At 49.4% G+C, this 12863-nt stretch overlaps 1 non-coding gene across 1 annotated transcript; it reads left to right on the top strand.

Moving 5' to 3' along the window:
• Positions 1 to 7615: 7615 nt before the first annotated feature.
• On the top strand, positions 7616 to 7687 carry trnag-ucc. The gene has a single exon. It is a non-coding gene; the product is annotated as a tRNA-Gly (tRNA).
• Positions 7688 to 12863: the final 5176 nt, after the last annotated feature.

Here is a 12863-nt window from a genome sequence, read left to right on the forward strand (position 1 = left end):
TAATTTTCTTAAGAACCTCTCCGAAATTGTCCATGTTCTCAGCATTAGCGGATGATGAGGCTTGTTCGCTTCTGGTCTCGTTCTGGATATGGTTTGGCTGGAGCATTTTCTGTTAGGATTCAGACAACCCAGTTGGAACGGAAACCAGAACAACACAAGTCTCAAATAGGCAAAGAACAGTGTTTATTATATGATGATTTAACAGGTATATACAAATGGTGGCCTGGGACTCCTGAAAAAGGGAAAGACAAGGTCAGGTCGATGAGGCAAGAGGAGGCAGCTCTGATAGATGGTATAAATAGTATTGTCTCTCCTTACAGGTAATTCCTTGTGGGTGAGGCTGGTGGGGGAAAATCCCAAGGCAGGCAAGTGGCTGGAGGGCAAAGGCAACAAAATGAGGCTCAGGCACAGGAAGAACCAAGGGCTGGATCCAAGACGACCAGAAAACTGTAGGCACAAAAAACAAGGTAAGTTCTCTTCTTCAGATACTCAATATACTGGCTAGAAGCACAAATACCCGGAAAGGAATCAATGCTCCAGTGACGAGAAGAACCTGACTGCAGCCTCATGTAGCAGAGGAGCTCGTCAGGTAGATGGTCGTCAGCTGTGGATCATTGGCGGCCATCTTGGAGCTGCCGCAAGTTCAACTCTTACACTATGTGTCCCTGTGATGGACTGGAGACCTGTCCAGGGTGTCCCCCGCCTCTCACACAGTGACTACAGGACGATTGTATGAAAGAGGTCTTTGACCTCAAGGACATCATACAACCAAGCCTTCAGGTCAAGTGCGAATTGGAATGAGCAAAATGTGACCTGAAAGATCTGGAAGACAAGGAGTTTGACCAAAGAGTCAAACTGGATCAATCACAAATTATGATTGATCAATGTTAAACAAGAGCTTGAAGCTGCAACCAAAGAACTGCAGCAGAGAGACAGCGTCCTCCCAAACAGCACGCTCTGTCTCAGACATGCCAGAAGATGACCCAGCAGAAGACTCTGTCAGTGAGGTTCCAGAGGTTCACCATGAGGACCATCTGGAACTCAACACTGATCAGGGTCTTCTGATCATTGAGTCTTTTGCTGAGGCTGTGGAAGCAGATTTGAAAACCCCACCAAAATTCAAGTCTGATCTAGAGTCCATCGTTCAGAACGACCAACTTGGAAACATGGACGACCAACTTCTGCTCTTTGAGGCAAAAATGAATGTGCTACAAAAGAAGAAGCCGAAAAACAAGAAAAAGAAATGGTTCATTCGGCTTTTTACCTGTTCAGCTCATAGGCCCGAGGATGACTGACTCTGGGAAGAGAAAACAACGACCATCTAAAACGTTGGTTACGTACTGTAACCCCAGATTCTATGAGTATAGGCGTAGCCCTTTAAGAGCTGTCGCTGGTGGGTTTTATCACTAAGGCGCTCAGCGCTGCACTGAAAACTTTAGTCCACACCCACCTGTTGTGTGGGCCTCTCCCCCAGTCCGTATAAATTACGGTGAGACCGGGAATCAGCTCCCAAATAGCTTTTTTCTTCAGCCATTTAGGAACCAGTGAGGCCCCGCACTTAAAGGGCTACGCTTATACTCATAGAATCTGGGGTTACAGTACGTAACCAACATTCCATTTCGTATAGGCTTCGCCCTTTAAGAGCTGTCGCTGGTGGGTTAAGGGCGAAGCAGGATGTAGTCTATGCCTCACTGGGTCCATTCAGACACAACATGAAGCACCTGCTTGCACAAAAAAACATTTCATCACTCAGACTTCTGTGTGCGTAATTACGCGCTGCGTAATTGCGTGCTCCATGCACAGGAGCGCACCGGAGAAAAAGATCTCTGGTGAGGAAAAAAGGCTGAGATAGCAGACCTGCTGCTGTGAATAGGAACAACGGAGGATACGAATTGTAACAGTGTAACGATGAACAGAGCAGACTAACAGCTCCACAGGATGAACCAATTAATAACGATAAAATCAGCAGTCATGAACTTGTGACTGATAATAAATATCTTACGCTGCGACTGCATGCAGGCAGGTGTGAGCTCAAAAGTGAGCCTCCATGAAACAAGTGAGGCTCCATGAAACAAATAATCATTCTGTCAGAACCTTGAGAACAGAATGGGTCATGGAGAAAGTAGAAACATCACGTAGATAAAAACGAATAATTGAACATGACAATGGCCAGGCAGCCACCATACAAATATCCTCCACTGTCATCCCTCCATGCAGAGCCATGGAGGATGAAAACCCTCTGGTGGAATGCGCCGAGATTCTCTGGAGGATCCAGTCCAGATGAACTGTAAGCTTCAGAAATAGCCTCACACAACCAGTGTGAGAGGCGCTGGGTGGATAGAGGACGTTCTGAAGAGCTGTCCCAGTAAAGCACGAACATACGCTGAAAACGGCGCAGTGCAGCCGTGTGCACCACGTAACATGAAAAAATGTGCGCATAGGACAGAAAGATCCCACAGAGGTGAGATGTTGCTTCCTCCTTAGAATTATGAGGGAGAGAATAAAAACCCATCCAAGGTTATCACTCTCCATCTGAGTGAGCTTGTGATGCTTTTCAGAGCAGGGTTAAAACGCAGTACAACTGAACTGCCGTCAGCTTGAATTCTGAGACATGAGGGAGCAATAGAGAGAGCAGACAATTATTCACTCTCTTTGATGACGTCAGAACTAAGAGCAGGGCTGTTTTAAATGACATAAATTTAAGTAAAACCTGATCTAAATGCTCAGAAGGAGCTTTGATCAGAGCATGCAGGATTAGGTCTCACTGTCATCAACGGATGATTAAAAACTGTTCTGTCACCGAAACCTCGTGACAGGGAGAAATAGCTGCAGCATAAGTCTTAATTGTGCTGAAAGCTAGATCCCTGTCCATCCGCTGCTGCAGAAAGGACAGCATGCCACCTAGTGGACATGAGATGGCCTCTACACCTTTCTTCGTGCACCAACGCTGAGAAAAGCTGTCCACTTGATGTGTACAACGTTGTGGTGGAAGCAGCTCGTGCGCCCTTAACGTACGCACCACATGCTGTAGGAGGCCCATCTTTTCTAAACAGATCTGTTCAGAGGACAGACCCAAAGATGCTGACCTATTTCTGGGTAACTCCTGATAGCTCTTCCTGCCTGGAGGAGAGTGCCCCCACACAACAGTTTCCACAGCCGACCCGATATCAGTTGCTGCAGATTCAGGAACCATGGAGCACATATGTGTTCAGGAGCTAGGAGGATGACTGATGGTTCTTTCTCCCGGACCCGGTCCAGGGTCCTTGATATCAGCAGGAATGGAGGGAACGCATAAAGGAGCATTTTTTGGCCACGGACTGTGAGCAAAGGCGTCCACTCCTAACGGTGGGTCATCTCGTGGGCTCAGTGAGAACCATAATTAGCACTGGGTGTTCTCCCATGTGGCGGACAGATCCACTGCTGCTCGGCCAAAAACTGCTCCAAAAAAACGAGAAAAAGAGCTTGGGATGGAGGCTCTAGACTCTGTGGCGGGGACCGCCCCTCGACATGATATCCTCTCACCTGTTCAGGAACGCTGGGAATGTACACTGCTCTGATGGAGAGCAGGTTCCTGTGTGGTCAACACAACAGCTGTTTCGCGATGCATAACAGTTGCAATACATTTGCTGATCCCACAGCAGGGGCAAAATGCTAAGTCACATTTCAGACCATGAAAAAACATTCTAGCACATTTATGTGAAGCGACATGTGGTCCAGCCACTGTGATCCCACTGCTTGGGACAGACACATTCCTCCCAGCTTGACAGGAACGCATCTGTGAAAACTGAGACGTGTGATGTAGGCCTGCTGATGGGAACTCCCTCTGACAGAATGAGGCAGTTTCCTCAGTGATTCAGATCGTTTCTTATGGAGGGGGGCACAAAGATAATCCACCTCTTCTGGTGTACAGGATCTATGCGCAGGCGGGCGAACCATCTCTCAAGGCGTCTCATGTGAAGTAGGCCCAACAGAACCACGATGTGGGCCGCTGACATGGTCCCAGGAGTCGCATGACAGGCAGAACTGTCACTATGCTGCAGGGTTTAACACGGCGGAGCCGGGTTTGACACAGCGGAACTGAGCTGACAGAGCTTCGGCTCTCAGCTGTGATAAATGGCCCTCGTTGTAGTTGAATTAGCTCCACTTCCAGATAAACAATCATCTGGGATGGACAAACAGAAGTTTTTCCCAGTTTATAGAAACTCCAGGTTAGCAAGTGTAGCACTAGTGTTTTGGTCTGTGCGACAGCTTTCTAATTGGACCGAGCTAATAAGAGTCGATCGTCCAGATAAAAGGATTTCTCATTCCTGCCATGTGTAACGACTGCAGAGCCGTCTCCACGCATTTCGAGAACGTGCGTGGGGGTGTTTCAGGATGATGGAAATGTGAAATATGAGCTCTTCAGATCTATGGAGGTGAAAACCAGTTGTTCTAGTGAAGTTCTCCAGCAGCTGTTGGGAGCTCTGGAAAACACCACGTTTTTTTGTCAGAAATTCCTGAACTTCTGACTGAGAGATGAGCTCTGTTCTGGAGAAGACAGAACCGTCTCTATAATCCCTCTGAAACGGTGGGAGTTGAGCTGTGAACTGTAGTGTGTAACCCCTTCTGATCAGATGGTCCGTCCATCTGTCCAGGGAACACACTTGCTGCCACTCTGAGTAGTGCTTGCAGGGCGGGCACACATTCGTGTTGTGTCATGTTTCTCATGAAGGTCAACCATACTAAAAAATCCTTACTGCCATCACTCGCTCTGGAGATTCTACAGGGGAACTCAATGGGGGCTCCGACAGAAAAAAAGCTGTATGTGTGCCTCTGTGCTGGGCCCAGTCTGCAGTCTCACATAGAGCTGAGGTGAGTCGACGCGCACCAAAGGAGGCGTGAGCGCTTCTGAGTGAGACGCCGTTTCGGTGGAGGCTGCAGCTGTTGTGGAGAAACATGTTTACTCCCGTTGCACTGTGAGTGGGCAGAAAACAGCAGAAATTAAAATAGGCTCTGGCTGAGAGACGAGGGATTTTACCAGACTCGGTATGCTGAAAAAACATCATTTTAGCTGATGTGGCAGATCAGTGTTGTGATATTTACTGAACTGCGGTGCCTTTTAAAACGCTGTTTAGAGGTTACTGGCTCGTTCTGTGTGGGGAATGTGTGAAGAGAGGCAGCTGAGCGATCAGCTGAAAAAACTTTCAGAGGTGTTTCTTTTTTATATCAAAACATACATCATCAAAAAAACACATACCTTCCCCTCAAGGATCTGTTACCTGGTGGAGGGGGCTGGCGGAGGAGCGGGGCGTGAAATCGCTGCCTCAGCTGTGGAGCGCCTCTGGTGCTGTTGCTGGCCAAGGCGGTCCCTCAAGCGGCCGGAGGGGCAGATGGACTGTGACGTCACCAGATGGTGTGCAGTCTCTGAGACCTCCTCGGATCTCTGCAATTCCTCAAGGATGGTCCTCAAGTTGGCCCCGAACAGCACCTCTGGGGTGATGGGGCCCTCCAGCAGGTCTTTCTGCAGCCTCTTGGACACGGATGGTGAGAGGCAGAGCCAAGTGATCCTCTGGATCATGGTCATCCAGGCGGCGATGCGGGACAGGCAAATCGCAGAGGTTGCACATGTTTAAGATGACATCAGCAGCTTTATAGAGAGAGCTCTTTGTCTCCTCCAGCAGGTCTGCTTCTTCCAGCTTCTTCGAGATGCTGTAGGCCAGCAGGGCAACGTTGTTGTTCGCTGCGGCCGTCTGGGATGATCACTGGTGAGCTCAGTTGGAGACTATGTCACCCTCTGGTCATGCTTCCCTGGAGGGACAAGTTGCTGGCCAATCCTGGAAGCGTTTTCCCCCCCAAGTGCCACCCACCAGTCTTGGCTCCGGGGGGGGGGGGGGGGGGGGGTGAGGGTAAAACACCGATCAGTAAAACCCTCCACTCTGGAGATGGAGGCGAAGGTGAAGACGGCTGTCTTCAGCTTGCCAGCCCAGCTGCAGCCTCGTTCCAGTGTGAAGTCACAACTGGACAGCGAGGCCAGATGGGGTCAGGGCGATGAGCCCGGGCGGAGCCAACCTTGCCACCAGATCATCTGATCAAGGTGGAGGGAGGCGAGGGATGGAAAGTCCCTTGTGTTAACATCCTCCAGGATTATTGTGGGCAGCTCCGAGAGGAGGGCACCGATAGCTGGGAGCTGTGTGGTCGCCGATGTGGGAAGATCCAAGGTGGCTGAGCATTCGCTCGGCTACTCGTCTTCCGTCACTACGCTCTCCAGGAGGGAAGGGGCAGCTCTGCATCGCCTTTCTCGGAGGAGACATTCGGTTCACTGCGTGACTCTGCGTCACGGAGAAGGCGGTGGCGTTGTCCCGCTCATAGCGTCCTGCCACAGAAAAGAACACTCAGCGGAGCTGCTGCTAACAACGCCTTTTTTGAGGAAATCATCCGATTTACCTCGAGAGAGAAAAAAAACACGTTAGAAAAGGCAGTGGCGTTGTCCAGCGAGTAGCGGCTCCCCACGGAAAAACATTTGGCGGGGCTGCTGCTAACATCGCCTTTGAGGAAAACATTCAGTTACCTCAAGGACAAACACGTTAGAAAGGCTGTGGCATCATCCAGCGGGTAGCGGCCCGCCACGGAATAAACATTCAGCAGGGCTGCTGCTAAAATCACCTTTTTCGAGGAAATCATTTGATTACCGCGAGGAAAAAACGTTAGAAAGGCAATGGCGTTGTCCAGCGGGTAGTGGCCCGCCACGGAAAAGTACTCCTTGGTGCTTACCTTAAAACGTGGCTGCTCGTCTGCTTCTCCTTGGGGAGGAAGAGCTCACCGGGACGGCAAGAGGTTGGCATGGTGGAGACCCAGGCAGCCTTAGCAAAGGTTTCCTTCTTCCTTCTTCTGACAGTGCTAGCTAGCTGGCTGAAAAAAAATGGGAGCCGATTCCTGGTCTCACCGTAATTTATACGGACCGGGGGAGAGGCCCACACAGCAGGTGGGCGTGGACTAAAGTTTTCAGTGCAGCGCTGAGCGCCTTAGGGATAAAACCCACCAACGACAGCTCTTAAAGGGCGAAGCCTATACGAAATAGAACAGACCTTTTGAAACATGTTTTTCGTTGTAGTGTTACACGTCATTCCAAAGATAAGCACTTTAAACTATTTGACAATTTACACTGACATCTGGTTCAAATTCTGGTTCCATCAGGTGTTTTCAGTCCCCCCCCCCCCCCCCCCCAAAAAAAAAAACCTCCTCCGCACAATCACCACCTTATTGTGGTGGGGGAGTTTGAGTACCCCATGTTCCTGTGGGCTATGTAGTCTTGGGTTTTTGTCCTGGTTAGGGTCCCCCAAGACAAATATTAGTCCAGAGAAGGGGTCAGACTAAGAGCAATTGAGTACCTCCACATCCAGATCCCTTTCTCAGTTAAATAAAATAATTTGAATTGAGAAAGAGAATCTTCTTCAAACACAGAATAAATGCCAGCTTGTTTTGGTTTTTATTTTTATTGACCATGGCCTGGCTGTCTGACAATCTAGACCAGAAAATTTACATTTTCTGACAAAACGTAGAACCCGACTGAAAAGTTGCAGTTTCATCTCTCTGCCATGCCCACATGTTGCGTCCTTGATCAAGAAGTCTAATCGTTGCGTTGTTGGTGTAGTGGTTAGCATAGCTGCCTTCCAAGCAGTTAACCCGGGTTCGATTCTCGGCCGACGCAGTCTGTTTTATAGGGCCGAGATGTTGTAGAGGCAGGGCAGCTGACACAAGACCAGAAAGTTGTGGTTTGACTCCCCGCCATCTCCACATGTCGTGGTGTCTCTGAGCAAGACACCCAATCTGTAACTGCTCCCCGGGCGCTCAATAGCTGCCCACTGCTCCCCATGGGTGTATCCCAGGTGTGATGGGTTAAATGCAGAGAACAAATGTCATCATTGTAAGGAAACAATGGTGACAATACCTAGCACCTTATTATTATCAACAGTTCAATTATTATTATTATTATTATTATTATTATTAGTGACTGTTATATTATTATTATTATTATTATTATTATTAGTGGCAGTTATATTATTATTATTGCTAATAATATTAATATTAGTGGCAGTTAATTTATCATTATTATTATTATTCATGGCAGTACGGTGGCGCAACTGGTAGAGCTGCTGCCTCTCAGCGAGCAGGTCCCTGGTTCAAACCCCGGTCCAGGAGCCTTTCTGGGTGGAGTTTGCATGTTCTCTCCGTGCATGCGTGGGTTTTCTCCGGGTACTCCGGTTTCCTCCCACAGACCAAAAACATGCATGTTAGGCTGATTGGTAACTCTAAATTGTCCCTAGGTGTGAGTGAGAGAGTGAATGTTTGTTTGTCTCGTTTGTCTCTATGTGGCCCTGTGATGGACTTGCGACCCATCCAGGGTGTACCCCGCCCCTCGCACAGTGATTGCTGGACATGGGCACCAGCGACCCCCGTGACCCAAAATGGAATAAGCGGGTAAAGAAAATGGATGGATGGATGGATGGATTATTATTCATCAGTTTTGATTCTTTAGATAGAGAACTTTACTAATTGGCTTTTATGTATGTGGTGGCGCAGAGGTTAGAGAAGGTGGGCCTGTGATCGGAAGATAGCCAGTTCAAGCCCCAGTACAGACAACATCAAAAATGTGGGTGGGGTAGGTGAAGCACCCACACCTGCCCCCACCCTCATTCGTCCCACTCTGGGCCCTTGAGCAAGGCCATTAACCCCCACCATCTGCTCCTCCGGGATCCTAAATAGCAGCTCTCTGCTCCACACAGAGGGCTGTGGTAGCTCGGTGGTCTGTGGTTGCGTCAGGAAGAGCATCTGGTGTAAAAATAACTGCCAAGTCTTCGTGCGACTTAGTTCGCTATGGTGACCCCTAATGCAGGGAGAAGCCGAAAGAAGAAAAAAAAAATTATTAGTGACAGTTCAAATATTATTATTATTAATATTACGGGCAGTTCAAATATTATTATTATTATTAATAATATTATTAGTGACAGTTCAAAAAGCAGTAATATTTCACTGAATCTCAGTGCATTGCAATGAGAAAAAAATAGCTGAAAAAGCCCAATATGTCAAAAAGTTTAAGATTATCAACACCAAAAGTCATAGCAGGAGTCTCCTGAACGAGCTGAAGATTTTCATATCTAAATTGCTGAAACAATAGTCTGAATTAGATAAAACATAGATAAGTTCAAGTTCACCCCTCCCTGGGCTACCACCTTACAGTGGTGGAGGGGTTTGAGTGTCCCAATGATCCTAGGAGCTATGCTGTCAGGGGCTTCACACCCCTAGTAAGGTCACCTAAGGCAAACAGGTCCTAGGTGAGGGACCAGACAAAGTGCAGCCCAAACACCCCTATGATGAGAAAAATAAATGTACATGATGTTCCCTCACCCGGACGTGGGTCACCGGGGCCCCACTCTAGGCTTGGATGTGGAGCACGCTGGCGAGCGCCTGGTGGCTGGGCTTTTACTCATCGAGCTCGGCCGGGCACAGCCCGAAGAGGAGACATGGGTCCCCCTTCCCATGGGCTCACCACCTGTGGGAGGGGCCAAATGGGTCGGGTGCAATGTGGGATGGGTGGTGGCCGAGGGCGGGGACCTTGGCGGTCTGATCCTCGGCTACAAAAGCTGGCTATTGGGACGTGGAATGTCACCTCTCTGGTGGGGAAGGAGCCTGAGCTGGTGTGGGAGGTTGAGAGGTTCCGGCTAGAAATAGTCAGACTCACCTCAACACATGGCTCTGGCTCTGGAACCAGTTTCCTTGAGCGGGGTTGGACACTCTTCCACTCTGGAGTTGCCCCTGGTGAGAGGAACTAAGCAGTAGTGGGCATACTTGTTAACCCCCCATCTTGGTGCCTGTATGTTGGGGTTCACCCCGGTGAATGAGAGGGTAGCCTCCTTCCACCTACGTGTGGGGGGACAGGTTCTGACTGTCGTTTGTACTTATGCACCAAACGGCAGTTCAGATTACCCACTCTTTTAGGAGTCCTTGGAGTGGGTACTTGAGAGTGCACCTCCTAGGGACTCCCTTGTTCTGCTGGGGGACTTCAATGCTCACGTGGGCAATGACAGTGAGACCTGGAGGGGTGTGATTGGGGGGAACGGCCCCAATTATCTGAACCCGAGTGGTGTTCTGTTGTTGGACTTCTGTGCTCGTCATGGACTGTCCATAACAAACACTATGTTCAAGCATAAGGGTGTCCATTTGTGCTCTTGGCACCAGGACACCTTAGGCCACAGTTTGATGATCAAATTTGTTGTCGTCCCATCTTATCTGCAGTTGCATGTCTTGGACACTCGGGTTAAGAGGGGGCGGAGCTGACCACTGACCACTACCTGGTGATGAGTTGCCTCCAATGTTGGGGGAGGATGCTGGTCAAACCTGGCAGGGCCAAACGTATTGTGAGGGTTTGCTGGGAACGTCTGGCAGAGTGTCCTGTGAGACGGAGCTTTAACTCCCACCTCCGGGAGAACTTTGAACATGTTCCAGGGAAGGTAGAGGACATTGAGTGGGCCATGTTCCATGCTCTATTGTCGAGGCAGCTTACCGGAGCTGCAGCCGCAAGGTTGTCGTGCCTGTCGCGGCAGCAACCCTCGAACCCGGTGGTGGACACCGGCGGTGAGGGATGCTGTCAGGCTGAAGGAGTCATATTGGGCCTTTTTGGCCTGTGGGACCCCGGAAGCAGCAATCCAAGCAGTCCAAGCGACATGCGGCTTGGGTGGTCGCTGAGGCAAAAACTTGGGCATGGGAGGAGTTCGTAGAGGCCATGGAGAATGAATTCCGCACAGCTTCAAGGCGATTCTGGTCCACAATCTGGCGTCTCATGGGGGGAAAGTGGTACACCACCAACACTGTTTATAGTGGGGGTGGTGTGCTACTGACCTCAACTTGGGATGTCGTGGGTCGATGAGCAGAATACTTCGAAGACCTCCTCAATCCCACCGGCACGTCTTCCACTGAGGAAGCGGAGCCTGGGGGCCATGTTTCGGGCTATCCTATCTCTGGTGCTGAGGTCACCGAGGTGATTGAAAAGCTCCTCGGTGGCAGGGCCCCAGGGGTGGATAAGATTTGCCTGGAGTTCCTTAAGGCTCTGAATGTTGTAGGGTTGTGTTGGCTTTCACAACTCTGCAGTATTGTGTGGACATGGGGGACGTTCCCCTGGATTGGCAGACCGGAGTGGTGGTCCCCCTATTCAAAAAGGGGGACCATAGAGTGTGTTCCAACTAAAGGGGGATCACACTCTTAAGCCTCCCTGGTAAGGGATATTCGGAGGTTCTGGAGAGACGGGTCCGTCAGATTGTCAAACCTCGGATTCAAGAGGACCAGTGCGGTTTTCGTCCTGGTTGTGGAACACTGGACCAGCTCTACACTCAGCAGGGTGCGTGGGTGTTTGCCCAACCAGTCTACATGTGCTTTATGGACTTGGAGAAGGCATTCAACCTCATCCCTCGGGGAACCATGTGGGGGGTACCCTGGGAGTACAGGGTACCAGGCCCTTTGATTAGGTCCCTGTATGACCAGTGTTAGAGCTTGGTCCGCATTGCCGGCAGTAAGTCGGGCTCATTCCCAGTGAGAGTTGGTCTCCGCCAAGGTTGCCCTTTGTCACAATTCTGTTCATAACTTTTATGTACAGAATTTCTAGGCACAGCCAATGTGTTGAGGGGATCTGTTTTGGTGGCCTTAGGATTGTGTCTCTGTTTTTTGCAGATGATGTGGTCCTGTTGGCTTCATCAGGTCATGATTTACAGCTTTCGCTGGAGCAGTTTGCAGCCAAGTGTGACTTGGCCGGGATGAGGATCAATTAGGTGAGACAAGATGGCGCCGTTGTATGTGGCTTGTCGTCTGTCTCTTCTCAAGTTGTTACTTTTTGTGCTATTTTTTTTTACTTTTGTTCAGATTGTGTCATCACTGTTTACTTATGACCGCCAGACACTTTTAAATATTAATTCCATCGTGGGAAAAGTACCGTTTCGTGACCTTTATGGACGATCCAAGACTTTTCATCCACCTCACCTGGCATCCATACCTCCATTTCTACGGAATCCTTGTGTTGTGGTCGCCCGCAGCGGGCGCCGTCGCAGGAGACGCGGCAGGAGGGGTGGGTTGCTTGTGAAGCTTCGGGCTCACTTCGCCTCTTCTTCATTCCAATCTTCGCGCAAGATTCTCAGGAAATACAACTTTGTGGACATACAATGCCCCATGGAATATTCATACAGCTGGTTACGCGTCGTGGATACGGACACCGGCAGCAGCGCATTTCCTGGTCTTCAGCGTGCAAAGATCTGTAGGCGTGGCAGGGTTCAGGAGAACCTCCGCTCCTTTGGCCGCGCATCCCAGGATAACAGCCAGTGCTCCATCCGGATGGCTCTTCTGAACACTAGATCTGTCATAAATAAAACTTTTATTCTCCACGATTTCTTCTGCGCAAACTCTCTGGACTTTCTGCTGCTGACAGAAACGTGGCTGAGACCGGGCGATAACAGCGCGTTTTCTGATCTCTCCCCCTCGGGCTGCTCCTTCTTCAGCTCCCCACGTCTGACAGGCCGCGGTGGTGGTGTTGCCACTATCTATAAGGACAATTTTAAATGCAGACTTCTGCCCACCATCACTTATTCCTCCTTTGAACTTCAGATGTTTGTGATTGAGCTCACCCCGAATGTTTTATGTGCTGTTGCCTATCGCCCACCTAAATATAACAAGGAATTCATTCAAGAATTCTCTGAATTCCTTGCTGATATTATTTCTAATTATGACAGTTTTTTTATTTGTGGAGATTTTAATATTCGTATTTGTTGTCCCACTGACCCACTGGCTTCTGAGTTTTTAAAGCTTTTAGCTTCTTTTAATTTAACACAATCAGTGAATTCGCC

Source organism: Nematolebias whitei, chromosome 4 (genome assembly GCF_014905685.2).
Source record: "Nematolebias whitei isolate Nwh7 chromosome 4, NemWhi1, whole genome shotgun sequence".
Taxonomy (NCBI): domain Eukaryota; kingdom Metazoa; phylum Chordata; class Actinopteri; order Cyprinodontiformes; family Rivulidae; genus Nematolebias; species Nematolebias whitei.